The following is a 19,360-nucleotide window of genomic DNA, read 5'->3' as shown; positions in this document are numbered from 1 at the left end:
GTTTGAACTTGCCTTTGGACTTGAGTTTATTTGTTAATGTTTTCTGGGGAAAACCAAACGTGGGATAAGTTATAACTTCACTTGAATTAGATATGCTTAAATTTTTGTTGTAAATGTCTACATATTGTGTCAATAATATGGAAGTAAAAATTGAACCGATGAAGCAGGAGTCGAACCTTGGCGTTCTTTTAATTGGAGTTGGATTGGTTAAATATTGTTTGGGAAAACCAAATGTGGGGTGAGCCTATTAAATATTTTCATGTTCATGTTACGTTTTCCTGATTCCTTTATTTAATCTTATTGTGTTTGTATTCAGTTAATTTGGGTGATTCTCAACCTTGAAGGCCCGGCCCCACTGCAGCGATAACGAGAACGATAACGATATTGACGCAAAGAGAACGCATTCTATTGGTTGAATGAGCGTGTGCGTATTCTGCGTGGAGCAATTCAACCAATAGAACGCGTTCTCTTTGTGCCGTGAACGTTATCGTTTTCGTTATCGCTGCAGTGTGACTCGGCTAAAGATTGTTTGGCCTTTGCTGTCAACATTTGAATAATGCATAACGTTAAGGCAATTGATACTTATTGGTCATTATTCAATAATTGTTGGCATAAAAACTTACTTGGTAACGATCGTTGAATAGTAGTTTTTGAGAAAGGTGCAATTTCTCACTAAAGTAATATTTGAATTGAATAACATACCTCGGCCGAGATCTTGAATTCAAGGCGTCTGAAAGCACACAACTGGTGCGACGATGGTGTCTTTCTATAATTATATTCTATCACAACTGAGGACAAATTTTCATAAGTTTGTTCTGTATGCATATGTTGAGAAACGCCAAGTAAGAAGGCTGATTTGACAGTATTATCAAAGGTGTCCTGTGCCCTTCAAGAAAGCACATCGACTTAAAAGCAGAAACATAGAGATACGCCGTAATTCTACGTGTCTGTACATCAGACGACTGAAATGAATAAGCTTTCCATAACTGTGTTTTGAATTTGTTTTGATTTGTCCGAGGTGTTGTTTGTCAGCTCGGCGCCCATACAACATTTGACCAATCAAAACATAGCTATAAGAAGCTTATGTCACTGCACGTTTATCCAATGAAATAATTTTATCAAATGTAATCACTGGTTCTCAAAAGCAGGTACCTGCGGATAAAGACTGGGGTCACAGGCCAAGTTTATGTGGTACTCTGAGCGAGTTCGCTCGTCCCCAGCGCCATGCTTTCACCAAAGGCGCTGGGATGGGCAAACGTATCATGCACTGTCATAGGTTTAGAAATGCGCAGTCCCATCATGCATCACATTCACACTGCACCATCATTTCTATGCACTATACGCATGACGTACTATAAATATGCCCAATTTGGAACTTCACCGTACCTACTGACAAAAGATCGCACAAGCTCCGCAAGGAACAGCTGCAGCTCGCCTATTGTTGTAGCATGTGTACGCTTGGGTACCATATCGGGCAGCACATAGTTTGTTATATAATACAATTGTGTATGAACGGTCAATGTCTGCACTGCGCCTATAGTCTGCACTGATCTATTGGAATGTTCGATGAGTTGCCGCAATGATCTTTGCTGCTCTGACCACACCCTAGAATGCACGTATGCCTCTAGATTTTTACGAACTTCATTACAAGCTTTCTACGTCATGTCTTCATGTTATCAACACATTCCCATACAGACTTTTCCGACTGAAGAGGGACGCTGTACATTGGATACATGTATAGTTTTTAACAGTTTAAGGGCTCACATTTCTATTTATCCCTGCATTATGAGAGATAGCCATGTGTGAAATATGCATACAGGAAGCTGGATTGTTATGAACAAGGCAAAATTTGGTTTGTGCCAACAAATCTGACGCTGATTTGGTAGCAGGACGCCAAAAGAACGCAATGGAAACGCAACACAACTGATTGGTGGTGATCCCGAATATTGGGAAGACATGCACATAATCTCACATATCTGCAGAGCAGCAAAACACCGTCAATACCGAAGAGGAAGAGGTGTTGAACGACATAGATCGCCAGAAATGCCAGAGACGAGATTCCCGGTATCATAGTATGACCCTACATCATCTTCCGGATGGCTACCTTTACAAGGTAGGTCTACACACGATTTTATATCCACTTTAATCAGGTGCGTCATTGCGCAGGCACGCCTGTAGTTGTATTGTACTGTCTGCAAAACTAATACGGATAATTTCCCGTATAATGCCACCACCTTTTCACTCATTACAAAAAAAAAGATGCTCAATTGAGGTATACTTGGATACTATATTATTTCATGTCTGATGAAAAAGTGTTGGCGCCATACGGAAACATCCCCTCTCTCCAATCAAAATTACATGAGAAGTTCTTTGAAGGGTCTATGTAACTTTTGTAAAACAGGAAACACAATGTCCACAGATTTACACAGTTTGAAGATAATGATAGTAGAAAGCTTCCCTGAAAATATTACGTGCTGAGGTGCTATAGTTTTTGGGAAATGAGTAAAACAATGTCATAAAAATAATTTTGGTCTCATGAGACCAAAATTATTTTAATCATTTACAAACGTATTTTCATGACATTGTTTTACTAATTTCTTAAAAACTACAGCACCTCAGTTAGTGGTATTTGAAGGGAAGCTTTCCACTATCATTTTCTTCAAACCCTGTAAGTTTAATGTAAATCTATTGACATTATTTTTGAAAAAGGTACCCAAATCCAATTTGACATGCAGGACATTTCAAAGGGTCAGCCAACATAAATGCACCAACAGTTTAAACAAATGATGTTTAAAGGCACACCATAATCACTAAATACTTTCTTGAAAAAGATCGTTTTGATATGAGATTTGAATGAATTTAGTGAGTGTAATAATATACCGATTACGCTACCAATGTGATCACGTAACCTAGCTAGAATGGGTATATAAAAAACGAGGTTACACAGTAAAGACATGTGAAGACTCGTGACGATGGACCATAATCGGCTGTATTTTCGATAAATAACATTTTTAACTTTAACGAAGCCCTTTTTATAATGTTGAATGTTGTACTGATTTAAATCGCACTTTATACTGTTTGTCAGTATTGTACCACACAAAAAAAGTTTCTTTTGAGAGTATGGTTAGACTACGCGATTTTTCGCTCGTGCACGGCGTGAACTCGAGCTGTGCCATGTGAGACCAAGGAGCGCAATCGGTCTTTTTACGAATGTTATAAGGTGGCAAACTATTCCTTAAAAAACGATTGTCCAAGGCCCACACTTCGTGTATCACAACTTCTATATCAAATAACAAACCTGTGAAAATTTAGGCTCAGTCGGTCATCGGAGTCTGGAGAAAATAACGGAAAACCCACCCGTGTATCCGCGCGTTTCGCCGTGTCATGACATGTGTTTAAAATAAATCCGTAATTATAGCTAACGAGAATTGATATTGTTTTACTGTTTTCTCAAAAATTAAAGCATTTCATGGAATGATATTTCAAGGGAAGTCTTTCACCACTACCTTCTGTAAACCCTGTAAGTTATGTGTAAGTCTGTGAAGTTTTTTTTCTGTACCGAAAGGGTCCAATGGCTGTAAAGAGACTGGACAGTTTTGGTAATTACTTGTTTTTTTTACAAAATAATTGTTAGCATAAAAACTTTCTTAGTAACGAGCAATGGAGAGCTGTTGATAGTGAAATATTTTGTGAGAAACGGCTCCCTCTGAAGAAACGTAGGTTTTTGAGAAGGTAATTGTTTTCACTAAATAGTTTGAATTGAGTGCGATACCTCCGCTGAAGTCTCGAATTCAAGCATTTAAAAGCACACAACTTTGTGTGACAAGGTTTTTTTTATTCCATCATTAAGTTCGACCACCAATGAGTTCAAAATTTCACAGGTTTATGTTTTTATGTTCATATTGAGGTGTACCAAGTAAGAAGGCCGGCCTTTGACAATTGCCCAAGGTGTCTAGTGGCTTTGAAGGAACACGTTGCCTTCGATTGGTCTGTAAAAAGCGTTTGTAACAATTTTTAAAAAATGCGTATGGTTAGAAAGATGTTTTAAAAGTAGAATACAATGATCTACACAAGTTTGGCTCGAAGTTGCGAGGTTTGCCTTTTACTGTGCGAACCAACACTGTCGGCCAGTCAAAACTTTGACTCCCATAAATGGCAGAGCGTGTTAGTCGACGAGGCATGTTTGTGTGGATCATTGTGTACTACTTTTTACACAACTTTTTCCCCATGTGCAATTCATAACAAACGGTTACAAACGCTTTTCAAAGACCAACTCGACCGATCCAAGGCAACCTGTTCATTTAAGTAAATGGGAGCAGCATGTAAACATAACAAAAAACACGTTTAAACTTTTTAAATCAGTCCAAACTTATATAAATTAACGATGCATGGGTGACTTATGGCCTATTGGACCATATTTTGATCTACCATAGTGGAGGTTGTTAAAATCTGAACATGGCAATCCTGTGGTGGTAAAATGTTGAAGATTGAGCATGATACTGGGATCGAAATTACCCGTTGTACATTTTGTTTTTCTCTCCGACATGTACAAAACTCCCATAGTGGAGGCTGTTGTAATCGTTTCTGAGCAACCCCGCCTAGTTGAGCTTTTTCTATCAAGAAGTGTGCAAGTCGCCCTAAACCTTAGGAGTATGCCAGCATGACTAAGGTACAAACTGCATCTCCCTAGCATTTTTGGTTCCAGAGTTATTCCAGAGCGAAGCTGAAAGTTTTTAATTGTCCTGCCTTATTTTTCAATGACCCCCTTATTGTTGGTTGGCACCCTGACTGCGCCGTGTCATTGTATACGCGTATAAACGCACAATGTACGTCAACTTAAAATGGGTGTCTGCTCGCGCCGTCGCATCTGGCCCCGCCTTAAAAATCGTCAGAGCATTAGGTTTTGTACGAGAGGAAAGCCCTTGAACATGGCAACCCTGTGGTGGTAAAATTGTGAAGAATGAGCAGGATACTGGGATCGAAATTACCCGTTGTACATTTTGTTTTTCTCTCCGACAGCTCTGTGCGCAAAACTCCCATAGTGGAGGCTGTTGAAATCGTTTCTGAGCAACCCCGCCTACTTGAGCTTTTTACTATCAAGAAGTGTGCAAGTCGTCCTAAACCTTTTATAAAATGGACGCAGGAGTATGCCAGCATGACTAAGGTACAAACTGCATCTCCCTAGCATTTTTGGTTCCAGAGTTATTCCAGAGCGTAGCTGAAAGTTTTTAATTGTCCGGCCTATTTTTTCAATGACCCCCTTATTGTTGGTTGGAACCCTGACTGCGCCGTGTCTTTGTATACGCTGTATACACGCACAGTGTACGTCAATTTCTAATGGGTGCCTGTTCGCGCCGTCGCATCTGGCCCCACCTTAAAAATCGTCAAAGCTTTAAGTTTGGTACGAGAGGAAAGCCCTTGAACATGGCAATCCTGTGGTGGTAACATTTTGAAGAATGAGCAGGATACCGGGATCGAAATTACCCGTTGTACATTTTGTTTTTCTCTCTGACAGCTCTGTGCGCAAAACTCCCATAGTGGAGGCTGTTGAAATCGTTTCTGAGCAACCCCGCCTACTTGAGCTTTTTCCTATCAAGAAGTGTGCAAGTCGCCCTAAACCTTTAAAAAATGGACGCAGGAATATGCCAGCATGACTAAGGTACAAACTGCATCTCCCTAGCATTTTTGGTTCCAGAGTTATTCCAGAGCGTAGCTGAAAGTTTTTAATTGTCCGGCCTATTTTTTCAATGACCCCCCCCCTTATTGTTGGTTGGAACCCTGACTGCGCCGTGTCTTTGTATACGCTGTATACACGCACAGTGTACGTCAACTTCTAATGGGTGCCTGCTCGCGCCGTCGCATCTGGCCCCGCCTTAAAAATCGTCAGAGCTTTAAGTTTGGTACGAGAGGAAAGCCCTTGAACATGGCAATCCTGTGGTGGTAACATTTTGAAGATTGAGCAGGATACTGGGATCGAAATTACCCGTTGTACAATTTGTTTTTCTCTCCGACAGCTCTGTGCGCAAAACTCCCATAGTGGAGGCTGTTGAAATCGTTTCTGAGCAACCCCGCCTACTTGAGCTTTTTCCTATCAAGAAGTGTGCAAGTCGCCCTAAACCTTTAAAAAATGGACGCAGGAATATGCCAGCATGACTAAGGTACAAACTGCATCTCCCTAGCATTTTTGGTTCTAGAGTTATTCCAGAGCGTAGCTGAAAGTTTTTAATTGTCCGGCCTATTTTTTCAATGACCCACTTATTGTTGTATGGAACCCTGACTGCGCCGTGTCTTTGTACCCTCTGTATACACGCAAAGTGTACGTCAATTTCTAATGGGTGCCTGCCCGCGCCGTCGCATCTGGCCCCGCTTTTAAAAATCGTCAGAGCTTTAAGTTTGGTACGAGAGGAAAGCCCTTGAACATGGCTATCCTGTGGTGGTAAAATTTTGAAGATTGAGCAGGATACTGGGATCGAAATTACCCGTTGTACATTTTGTTTTTCTCTCCGACAGCTCTGTGCGCAAAACTCCCATAGTGGAGGCTGTTGAAATCGTTTCTGAGCAACCCCGCCTACTTGAGCTTTTTCCTATCAAGAAGTGTGCAAGTCGCCCTAAACCTTTAAAAAGTGGACGAAGGAATATGCCAGCATGACTAAGGTAAAAACTGCATCTCCCTAGCATTTTTGGTTCCAGAGTTATTCCAGAGCGTAGCTGAAAGTTTTTAATTGTCCGGCCGATTTTTTCAATGACCCCCTTATTGTTGGTTGGAACCCTGACTGCGCCGTGTCTTTGTATACGCTGTATACACGCACAGTGTACGTCAATTTCTAATGGGTGCCTGTTCGCGCCGTCGCATCTGGCCCCACCTTAAAAATCGTCAAAGCTTTAAGTTTGGTACGAGAGGAAAGCCCTTGAACATGGCAATCCTGTGGTGGTAACATTTTGAAGATTGAGCAGGATACCGGGATCGAAATTACCCGTTGTACATTTTGTTTTTCTCTCTGACAGCTCTGTGCGCAAAACTCCCATAGTGGAGGCTGTTGAAATCGTTTCTGAGCAACCCCGCCTACTTGTGGTTTTTCCTATCAAGAAGTGTGCAAGTCGCCCTAAAACTTTAAAAAATGGACGCAGGAATATGCCAGCATGACTAAGGTACAAACTGCATCTCCCTAGCATTTTTGGTTCCAGAGTTATTCCAGAGCGTAGCTGAAAGTTTTTAATTGTCCGGCCTATTTTTTTCAATGACCCCCTTATTGTTGGTTGGAACCCTGACTGCGCCGTGTCTTTGTATACGCTGTATACACGCACAGTGTACGTCATTTTCTAATGGGTGCCTGTTCGCGCCGTCGCATCTGGCCTCGCCTTAAAAATCGTCAAAGCTTTAAGTTTGGTACGAGAGGAAAGCCCTTGAACATGGCAATCCTGTGGTGGTAAAATTTTGAAGATTGAGCAGGATACCGGGATCTAAATTACTCGTTGTACATTTTGTTTTTCTCTCCGACAGCTCTGTGCGCAAAACTCCCATAGTGGAGGCTGTTGAAATCGTTTCTGAGCAACCCCGCGTACTTGAGCTTTTTCCTATCAAGAAGTGTGCAAGTCGCCCTAAAACTTTAAAAAATGGACGCAGGAATATGCCAGCATGACTAAGGTACAAACTGCATCTCCCTAGCATTTTTGGTTCCAGAGTTATTCCAGAGCGTAGCTGAAAGTTTTTAATTGTCCGGCCTATTTTTTTCAATGACCCCCTTATTGTTGGCCTGACTGCGCCGTGTCTTTGTCTACGCTGTATACACGCACAGTGTACGTCAATTTCTAATGGGTGCCTGTTCGCGCCGTCGCATCTGGCCTCGCCTTCAAAATCGTCAAAGCTTTAAGTTTGGTACGAGAGGAAAGCCCTTGAACATGGCAATCCTGTGGTGGTAAAATTTTGAAGATTGAGCAGGATACCGGGATCGAAATTACCCGTTGTACATTTTGTTTTTCTCTCCGACAGCTCTGTGCGCAAAACTCCCATAGTGGAGGCTGTTGAAATCGTTTCTGAGCAACCCCGCCTGCTTGAGCTTTTTCCTATCAAGAAGTATGCGAGTCGCCCTAAACCTTTGAAAAATGGACGCAGGAATATGCCAGCATGACTAAGGTACAAACTGCATCTCCCTAGCATTTTTGGTTCCAGAGTTATTCCAGAGCGTAGCTGAAAGTTTTTAATTGTCCGGCCTATTTTTTCAATGACCCCCTTATTTTTGGTTGGAACCCTGACTGCGCCGTGTCTTTGTATACGCTGTATACACGCACAGTGTACGTCAATTTCTAATGGGTGCCTGTTCGCGTCGTCGCATTTGGCCCTGCCTTAAAAATCGTCAAAGCTTTAAGTTTGGTACGAGAGGAAAGCCCTTGAACATGGCAATCCTGTGGTGGTAAAACTTTGAAGATTGAGCAGGAAACCGGGATCGAAATTACCCGTTGTACATTTTGTTTTTCTCTCCGACAGCTCTGTGCACAAAACTCCCATAGTGGAGGCTGTTGAAATCGTTTCTGAGCAACCCCGCCTACTTGAGCTTCTTAGCTATCAAGAAGTGTGCAAGTCGCCCTAAACTTTTAAAAAATGGACACAGGAATATGCCAGCATGACTAAGGTACAAACTGCATCTCCCTAGCATTTTTGGTTCCAGAGTTATTCCAGAGCGTAGCTGAAAGTTTTTAATTGTCCGGCCTATTTTTTCAATGACCCCCTTATTGTTGGTTGGAACCCTGACTGCGCTGTGTCTTTGTATACGCTGTATACACGCACAGTGTACGTCAACTTTAAATGGGTGCCTGCTCGCGCCGTCGCATCTGGCCCCGCCTTAAAAATCGTCAGAGCTTTAAGTTTGGTACGAGAGGAAAGCCCTTGAACATGGCTATCCTGTGGAGGTAAAGTTTTGAAGATTGAGCAGGATACTGGGATCGAAATTACCCGTTGTACATTTTGTTTTTCTCTCCGACAGCTCTGTGCACAAAACTCCCATAGTGGAGGCTGTTGAAATCGTTTCTGAGCAACCCCGCCTACTTGAGCTTTTAAGCTATCAAGAAGTGTGCAAGTCGCCCTAAACCTTTGAAAAATGGACACAGGAATATGCAAGCATGACTAAGGTACAAACTGCATCTCCCTAGCATTTTTGGTTCCAGAGTTATTCCAGAGCGTAGCTGAAAGTTTTTAATTGTCCGGCCTATTTTTTCAATGACCCCCTTATTGTTGGTTGGAACCCTGACTGCGCCGTGTCTTTGTATACGCTGTATACACGCACAGTGTACGTCAACTTTAAATGGGTGCCTGCTCGCGCCGTCGCATCTGGCCCCGCCTTAAAAATCGTCAGAGCTTTAAGTTTGGTACGAGAGGAAAGACCTTGAACATTGCTATCCTGTGGTGGTAAAGTTTTGAAGATTGAGCCGGATACTGGGATCGAAATTACCCGTTGTACATTTTGTTTTTCTCTCCGACAGCTCTGTGCGCAAAACTCCCATAGTGGAGGCTGTTGAAATCGTTTCTGAGCAACCCCGCCTACTTGTGGTTTTTCCTATCAAGAAGTGTGCAAGTCGCCCTAAACCTTTAAAAAATGGACGCAGGAATATGCCAGCATGACTAAGGTACAAACTGCATCTCCCTAGCATTTTTGGTTCCAGAGTTATTCTAGAGCGTAGCTGAAAGTTTTTAATTGTCCGGCCTAATTTTTTCAATGACCCCCTTATTGTTGGTTGGAACCCTGAGTGCGCCGTGTCTGTGTATACGCTGTATACACGCACAGTGTACGTCAATTTCTAATGGGTGCCTGTTCGCGCCGTCGCATCTGGCCTCGCCTTAAAAATCGTCAAAGCTTTAAGTTTGGTACGAGAGGAAAGCCCTTGAACATGGCAATCCTGTGGTGGTAAAGTTTTGAAGATTGAGCAGGATACCGGGATCGAAATTACCCGTTGTACATTTTGTTTTTCTCTCCGACAGCTCTGTGCGCAAAACTCCCACAGTGGAGGCTGTTGAAATCGTTTCTGAGCAACCCCGCCTACTTGAGCTTTTTCCTATCAAGAAGTGTGCAAGTCGCCCTAAATCTTAAAAAATGGACGCAGGAATATGCCAGCATGACTAAGGTACAGACTGCATCTCCCTAGCATTTTTGGTTCCAGAGTTATTTCAGAGCGTAGCTGAAAGTTTTTAATTGTCCGGCCTATTTTTTCAATGACCCCCTTATTGTTGGTTGGAACCCTGACTGCGCTGTGTCTTTGTATACGCTGTATACAGTCATAGTGTACGTCAACTTTAAATGGGTGCCTGCTCGCGCCGTCGCATCTGGCCCCGCCTTAAAAATCGTCAGAGCTTTAAGTTTTGTACGAGAGGAAAGCCCTTGAACATGGCTATCCTGTGGTGGTAAAGTTTTGAAGATTGAGCAGGATACTGGGATCGAAATTACCCGTTGTACATTTTGTTTTTCTCTCCGACAGCTCTGTGCGCAAAACTCCCATAGTGGAGGCTGTTGAAATCGTTTCTGAGCAACCCCGCCTACTTGAGCTTTTTCCTATCAAGAAGTGTGCAAGTCGCCCTAAACCTTTAAAAAATGGACGCAGGAATATGCCAGCATGACTAAGGTACAAACTGCATCTCCCTCGCATTTTTGGTTCCAGAGTTATTTCAGAGCGTAGCTGAAAGTTTTTTATTGTCCGGCATATTTGTTCAATGACCCCCCCTTATTGTTGGTTGGAACCCTGACTGCGCCGTGTCTTTGTATACGCTGTATACACGCACAGTGTACGTCAATTTCTAATGGGTGCCTGCCCGCGCCGTCGCATCTGGCCCCGCCTTAAAAATCGTCAGAGCTTTAAGTTTGGTACGAGAGGAAAGCCCTTGAACATGGCAATCTTGTGGTGGTAAAATTTTGAAGATTGAGCAGGATACTGGGATCGAGATTACCCGTTGTACATTTTGTTTTTCTCTCCGACAGCTCTGTGCGCAAAACTCCCATAGTGGAGGCTGTTGAAATCGTTTCTGAGCAACCCCGCCTACTTGAGCTTTTTCCTATCAAGAAGTGTGCAAGTCGCCCTAAACCTTTAAAAAATGGACGCAGGAATATGCCAGCATGACTAAGGTAAAAACTGCATCTCCCTAGCATTTTTGGTTCCAGAGTTATTCCAGAGCGTAGCTGAAAGTTTTTAATTGTCCGGCCGATTTTTGAATGACCCCCTTATTGTTGGTTGGAACCCTGACTGCGCCGTGTCTTTGTACACGCTGTATACACGCACAGTGTACGTCAATTTCTAATGGGTGCCTGCTCGCGCCGTCGCATCTGGCCCCGCCTTAAAAATCGTCAGAGCATTAAGTTTGGTACGAGAGGAAAGCCTTGAACATGGCAATCCTGTGGTGGTAAAATTTTGAAGATTGAGCAGGATACTGGGATCGAAATTACCCGTTGTACATTTTGTTTTTCTCTCCGACAGCTCTGTGCGCAAAACTCCCATAGTGGAGGCTGTTGAAATCGTTTCTGAGCAACCCCGCCTACTTGAGCTTTTTCCTATCAAGAAGTGTGCAAGTCGCCCTAAACCTTTAAAAAATGGACGCAGGAATATGCCAGCATGACTAAGGTACAAACTGCATCTCCCTAGCACTTTTGGTTCCAGAGTTATTCCAGAGCGTAGCTGAAAGTTTTTAATTGTCCGGCCTATTTTTTCAATTAGCCCCTTATTGTTGGTTGGAACCCTGACTGCGCCGTGTCCTTGTATACGCTGTATACACGCACAGTGTACGTCAATTTCTAATGGGTGCCTGCTCGCGCCGTCGCATCTGGCCCCGCCTTAAAAATCGTCAGAGCTTTAAGTTTGGTACGAGAGGAAAGCCCTTGAACATGGCAATCCTGTGGTGGTAAAATTGTGAAGATTGAGCAGGATACTGGGATCGAAATTACCCGTTGTACATTTTGTTTTTCTCTCCGACAGCTCTGTGCGCAAAACTCCCATAGTGGAGGCTGTTGGAATCGTTTCTGAGCAACCCCGCCTACTTGAGCTTTTTCCTATCAAGAAGTGTGCAAGTCGCCCTAAACCTTTAAAAAATGGACGCAGGAATATGCCAGCATGACTAAGGTACAAATTGCATCTCCCTAGCATTTTTGGTTCCAGAGTTATTCTAGAGCGTAGCTGAAAGTTTTTAATTTTCCGGCCTATTTTTTCAATGACCCCCTTATTGTTGGTTGGAACCCTGACTGCGCCGTGTCTTTGTATACGCTGTATACACGCACAGTGTACGTCAATTTCTAATGGGTGCCTGCTCGCGCCGTCGCATCTGGCCCCGCCTTAAAAATCGTCAGAGCTTTAAGTTTGGTACGAGAGGAGAGCCCTTGAACATGGCAATCCTGTGGGGGTAAAAATTTGAAGATTGAGCAGGATACTGGGATCGAAATTACCCGTTGTACATTTTGTTTTTCTCTCCGACAGCTCTGTGCGCAAAACTCCCATAGTGGAGGCTGTTGAAATCGTTTCTGAGCAACCCCGCCTACTTGAGCTTTTTCCTATCAAGAAGTGTGCAAGTCGCCCTAAACCTTTAAAAAATGGACGCAGGAATATGCCAGCATGACTAAGGTACAAACTGCATCTCCCTAGCATTTTTGGTTCCAGAGTTATTCCAGAGCGTAGCTGAAAGTTTTTAATTGTCCGGCCTATTTTTTCAATTAGCCCCTTATTGTTGGTTGGAACCCTGACTGCGCCGTGTCTTTGTATACGCTGTATACACGCACAGTGTACGTCAATTTCTAATGGGTGCCTGCTCGCGCCGTCGCATCTGGCCCCGCCTTAAAAATCGTCAGAGCTTTAAGTTTGGTACGAGAGGAAAGCCCTTGAACATGGCAATCCTGTGGTGGTAAAATTGTGAAGATTGAGCAGGATACTGGGATCGAAATTACCCGTTGTACATTTTGTTTTTCTCTCCGACAGCTCTGTGCGCAAAACTCCCGTAGTGGAGGCTGTTGAAATCGTTTCTGAGCAACCCCGCCTACTTGAGCTTTTTCCTATCAAGAAGTGTGCAAGTCGCCCTAAACCTTTAAAAAATGGACGCAGGAATATGCCAGCATGACTAAGGTACAAACTGCATCTCCCTAGCATTTTTGGTTCCAGAGTTATTCCAGAGCGTAGCTGAAAGTTTTTAATTGTCCGGCCTATTTTTTCAATTAGCCCCTTATTGTTGGTTGGAACCCTGACTGCGCCGTGTCCTTGTATACGCTGTATACACGCACAGTGTACGTCAATTTCTAATGGGTGCCTGCTCGCGCCGTCGCATCTGGCCCCGCCTTAAAAATCGTCAGAGCTTTACGTTTGGTACGAGAGGAAAGCCCTTGAACATGGCAATCCTGTGGTGGTAAAAGTTTGAAGATTGAGCAGGATACTGCCATCGAAATTACCCGTTGTACATTTTGTTTTTCTCTCCGACAGCTCAGTGCGCAAAACTCCCATAGTGGAGGCTGTTGAAATCGTTTCTGAGCAACCCCGCCTACTTGAGCTTTTTCCTATTAAGAAGTGTGCAAGTCGCCCTAAACCTTTAAAAAATGGACGCAGGAATATGCCAGCATGACTAAGGTACAAACTGCATCTCCCTAGCATTTTTGGTTCCAGAGTTATTCTAGAGCGTAGCTGAAAGTTTTTAATTGTCCGGTCTATTTTTTCAATGACCCCCTTATTGTTGGTTGGAACCCTGACTGCGCTGTGTCTTTGTATACGCTGTATACACGCATTGTGTACGTCAATTTCTAATGGGTGCCTGCTCGCGCCATCGCATCTGGCCCCGCCTTAAAAATCGTCAGAGCTTTAAGTTTGGTACGAGAGGAATGCCCTTGAACATGGCAATCCTGTGGTGGTAAAATTGTGAAGATTGAGCAGGATACTGGGATCGAAATTACCCGTTGTACATTTTGTTTTTCTCTCCGACAGCTCCGTGCGCAAAACTCCCATAGTGGAGGCTGTTGAGATCGTTTCTGAGCAACCCCGCCTACTTGAGCTTTTTCCCTTCAAGAAGTGTGCAAGTCGCCCTAAACCTTTAAAAAATGGACGCAGGAATATGCCAGCATGACTAAGGTACAAACTGCATCTCCCTAGCACTTTTGGTTCCAGAGTTATTCTAGAGCGTAGCTGAAAGTTTTTAATTTTCCGGCCTATTTTTTCAATGACCCCCTTATTGTTGGTTGGAACCTTGACTGCGCCGTGTCTTTGTATACGCTGTATACACGCACAGTGTACGTCAATTTCTAATGGGTGCCTGCTCGCGCCGTCGCATCTGGCCCCGCTTTAAAAATCGTCAGAGCTTTAAGTTTGGTACGAGAGGAAAGCCCTTGAACATGGCAATCTTGTGGTGGTAAAATTGTGAAGATTGAGCAGAATACTGCCATCGAAAATACCCGTTGTACATTTTGTTTTTCTCTCCGACAGCTCTGTGCGCAAAACTCCCATAGTGGAGGCTGTTGAAATCGTTTCTGAGCAACCCCGCCTACTTGAGCTTTTTCCTATCAAGAAGTGTGCAAGTCGCCCTAAACCTTTAAAAAATGGACGCAGGAATATGCCAGCATGACTAAGGTACAAACTGCATCTCCCTAGCATTTTTGGTTCCAGAGTTATTCCAGAGCGTAGCTGAAAGTTTTTAATTTTCCGGCCTATTTTTTCAATGACCCCCTTATTGTTGGTTGGAACCCTGACTGCGCCGTGTCTTTGTATACGCTGTATACACGCACAGTGTACGTCAATTTCTAATGGGTGCCTGCTCGCGCCGTCGCATCTGGCCCCGCTTTAAAAATCGTCAGAGCTTTAAGTTTGGTACGAGAGGAAAGCCCTTGAACATGGCAATCTTGTGGTGGTAAAATTTTGAAGATTGAGCAGAATACTGCCATCGAAAATACCCGTTGTACATTTTGTTTTTCTCTCCGACAGCTCTGTGCGCAAAACTCCCATAGTGGAGGCTGTTGAGATCGTTTCTGAGCAACCCCGCCTACTTGAGCTTTTTCCCGTCAAGAAGTGTGCAAGTCGCCCTAAACCTTTAACAAATGGACGCAGGAATATGCCAGCATGACTAAGGTACAAACTGCATCTCCCTAGCACTTTTGGTTCCAGAGTTATTCTAGAGCGTAGCTGAAAGTTTTTAATTGTCCGGCCTATTTTTTCAATTAGCCCCTTATTGTTGGTTGGAACCCTGACTGCGCCGTGTCCTTGTATACGCTGTATACACGCACAGTGTACGTCAATTTCTAATGGGTGCCTGCTCGCGCCGTCGCATCTGGCCCCGCTTTAAAAATCGTCATAGCTTTAAGTTTGGTACAAGAGGAAAGCCCTTGAACATGGCAATCCTGTGGTGGTAAAATTGTGAAGATTGAGCAGGATACTGGGATCGAAATTACCCGTTGTACATTTTGTTTTTCTCTCCGACAGCTCTGTGCGCAAAACTCCCATAGTGGAGGCTGTTGGAATCGTTTCTGAGCAACCCCGCCTACTTGAGCTTTTTCCTATCAAGAAGTGTGCAAGTCGCCCTAAACCTTTAAAAAATGGACGCATAATATGCCAGCATGACTAAGGTACAAACTGCATCTCCCTAGCATTTTTGGTTCCAGAGTTATTCCAGAGCGTAGCTGAAAGTTTTTAATTGTCCGGCCTATTTGTTCAATGAGCCCCTTATTGTTGGTTGGAACCCTGACTGCGCCGTGTCCTTGTATACGCTGTATACACGCACAGTGTACGTCAATTTCTAATGGGTGCCTGCTCGCGCCGTCGCATCTGGCCCCGCCTTAAAAATCGTCAGAGCTTTACGTTTGGTACGAGAGGAAAGCCCTTGAACATGGCAATCCTGTGGTGGTAAAAGTTTGAAGATTGAGCAGGATACTGCCATCGAAATTACCCGTTGTACATTTTGTTTTTCTCTCCGACAGCTCAGTGCGCAAAACTCCCATAGTGGAGGCTGTTGAAATCGTTTCTGAGCAACCCCGCCTACTTGAGCTTTTTCCTATTAAGAAGTGTGCAAGTCGCCCTAAACCTTTAAAAAATGGACGCAGGAATATGCCAGCATGACTAAGGTACAAACTGCATCTCCCTAGCATTTTTGGTTCCAGAGTTATTCTAGAGCGTAGCTGAAAGTTTTTAATTGTCCGGTCTATTTTTTCAATGACCCCCTTATTGTTGGTTGGAACCCTGACTGCGCTGTGTCTTTGTATACGCTGTATACACGCATTGTGTACGTCAATTTCTAATGGGTGCCTGCTCGCGCCATCGCATCTGGCCCCGCCTTAAAAATCGTCAGAGCTTTAAGTTTGGTACGAGAGGAATGCCCTTGAACATGGCAATCCTGTGGTGGTAAAATTGTGAAGATTGAGCAGGATACTGGGATCGAAATTACCCGTTGTACATTTTGTTTTTCTCTCCGACAGCTCTGTGCGCAAAACTCCCATAGTGGAGGCTGTTGAGATCGTTTCTGAGCAACCCCGCCTACTTGAGCTTTTTCCCTTCAAGAAGTGTGCAAGTCGCCCTAAACCTTTAAAAAATGGACGCAGGAATATGCCAGCATGACTAAGGTACAAACTGCATCTCCCTAGCACTTTTGGTTCCAGAGTTATTCTAGAGCGTAGCTGAAAGTTTTTAATTTTCCGGCCTATTTTTTCAATGACCCCCTTATTGTTGGTTGGAACCTTGACTGCGCCGTGTCTTTGTATACGCTGTATACACGCACAGTGTACGTCAATTTCTAACGGGTGCCTGCTCGCGCCGTCGCATCTGGCCCCGCTTTAAAAATCGTCAGAGCTTTAAGTTTGGTACGAGAGGAAAGCCCTTGAACATGGCAATCTTGTGGTGGTAAAATTGTGAAGATTGAGCAGAATACTGCCATCGAAAATACCCGTTGTACATTTTGTTTTTCTCTCCGACAGCTCTGTGCGCAAAACTCCCATAGTGGAGGCTGTTGAAATCGTTTCTGAGCAACCCCGCCTACTTGAGCTTTTTCCTATCAAGAAGTGTGCAAGTCGCCCTAAACCTTTAAAAAATGGACGCAGGAATATGCCAGCATGACTAAGGTACAAACTGCATCTCCCTAGCATTTTTGGTTCCAGAGTTATTCCAGAGCGTAGCTGAAAGTTTTTAATTTTCCGGCCTATTTTTTCAATGACCCCCTTATTGTTGGTTGGAACCCTGACTGCGCCGTGTCTTTGTATACGCTGTATACACGCACAGTGTACGTCAATTTCTAATGGGTGCCTGCTCGCGCCGTCGCATCTGGCCCCGCTTTAAAAATCGTCAGAGCTTTAAGTTTGGTACGAGAGGAAAGCCCTTGAACATGGCAATCTTGTGGTGGTAAAATTTTGAAGATTGAGCAGAATACTGCCATCGAAAATACCCGTTGTACATTTTGTTTTTCTCTCCGACAGCTCTGTGCGCAAAACTCCCATAGTGGAGGCTGTTGAGATCGTTTCTGAGCAACCCCGCCTACTTGAGCTTTTTCCCGTCAAGAAGTGTGCAAGTCGCCCTAAACCTTTAACAAATGGACGCAGGAATATGCCAGCATGACTAAGGTACAAACTGCATCTCCCTAGCACTTTTGGTTCCAGAGTTATTCTAGAGCGTAGCTGAAAGTTTTTAATTGTCCGGCCTATTTTTTCAATTAGCCCCTTATTGTTGGTTGGAACCCTGACTGCGCCGTGTCCTTGTATACGCTGTATACACGCACAGTGTACGTCAATTTCTAATGGGTGCCTGCTCGCGCCGTCGCATCTGGCCCCGCTTTAAAAATCGTCAGAGCTTTAAGTTTGGTACAAGAGGAAAGCCCTTGAACATGGCAATCCTGTGGTGGTAAAATTGTGAAGATTGAGCAGGATACTGGGATCGAAATTACCCGTTGTACATTTTGTTTTTCTCTCCGACAGCTCTGTGCGCAAAACTCCCATAGTGGAGGCTGTTGGAATCGTTTCTGAGCAACCCCGCCTACTTGAGCTTTTTCCTATCAAGAAGTGTGCAAGTCGCCCTAAACCTTTAACAAATGGATGCAGGAATATGCCTGCATGACTAAGGTACAAACTGCATCTCCCTAGCATTTTTGGTTCCAGAGTTATTCCAGAGCGTAGCTGAAAGTTTTTAATTGTCCGGCCTTATTTTTTCAATTAGCCCCTTATTGTTGGTTGGAACCCTGACTGCGCCGTGTCTTTGTATACGCTGTATACACGCACAGTGTACGTCAATTTCTAATGGGTGCCTGCTCGCGCCATCGCATCTGGCCCCGCCTTAAAAATCGTCAGAGCTTTAAGTTTGGTACGAGAGGAATGCCCTTGAACATGGCAATCCTGTGGTGGTAAAATTGTGAAGATTGAGCAGGATACTGGGATCGAAATTACCCGTTGTACATTTTGTTTTTCTCTCCGACAGCTCTGTGCGCAAAACTCCCATAGTGGAGGCTGTTGAAATCGTTTCTGAGCAACCCCGCCTACTTGAGCTTTTTCCTATCAAGAAGTGTGCAAGTCGCCCTAAACCTTTAAAAAATTGACGCAGGAATATGCCAGCATGACTAAGGTACAAACTGCATCTCCCTAGCATTTTTGGTTCTAGAGTTATTCCAGAGCGTAGCTGAAAGTTTTTAATTTTCTGGTTTTTTTTTTTCAATGACCCCCTAATTGTTGGTTGGAACCCTGACTGCGCCGTGTCTTTGTATACGCTGTATACACGCACAGTGTACGTCAATTTCTAATGGGTGCCTGCTCGCGCCGTCGCATCTGGCCCCGCTTTAAAAATCGTCAGAGCTTTTAGTTTGGTACGAGAGGAAAGCCCTTGAACATGGCCATCTTGTGGTGGTAAAATTGTGAAGATTGAGCAGAATACTGCCATCGAAAATACCCGTTGTACATTTTGTTTTTCTCTCCGATAGCTCTGTGCGCAAAACTCCCATAGTGGAGGCTGTTGAAATCGTTTCTGAGCAACCCCGCCTACTTGAGCTTTTTCCTATCAAGAAGTGTGCAAGTCGCCCTAAACCTTTAACAAATGGACGCAGGAATATGCCAGCATGACTAAGGTACAAACTGCATCTCCCTAGCATTTTTGGTTCCAGAGTTATTCCAGAGCGTAGCTGAAAGTTTTTAATTTTCCGGCCTATTTTTTCATTGACCCCCTTATTGTTGGTTGGAACCCTGACTGCGCCGTGTCTTTGTATACGCTGTATACACGCACAGTGTACGTCAATTTCTAATGGGTGCCTGCTCGCGCCGTCGCATCTGGCCCCGCTTTAAAAATCGTCAGAGCTTTTAGTTTGGTACAAGAGGAAAGCCCTTGAACATGGCAATCTTGTGGTGGTAAAATTTTGAAGATTGAGCAGAATACTGCCATCGAAAATACCCGTTGTACATTT

Source organism: Asterias amurensis, chromosome 12, assembly GCF_032118995.1.
Source record: "Asterias amurensis chromosome 12, ASM3211899v1".
Lineage (NCBI taxonomy): Eukaryota > Metazoa > Echinodermata > Asteroidea > Forcipulatida > Asteriidae > Asterias > Asterias amurensis.
Note: the sequence above shows the minus strand (reverse complement) of the source record.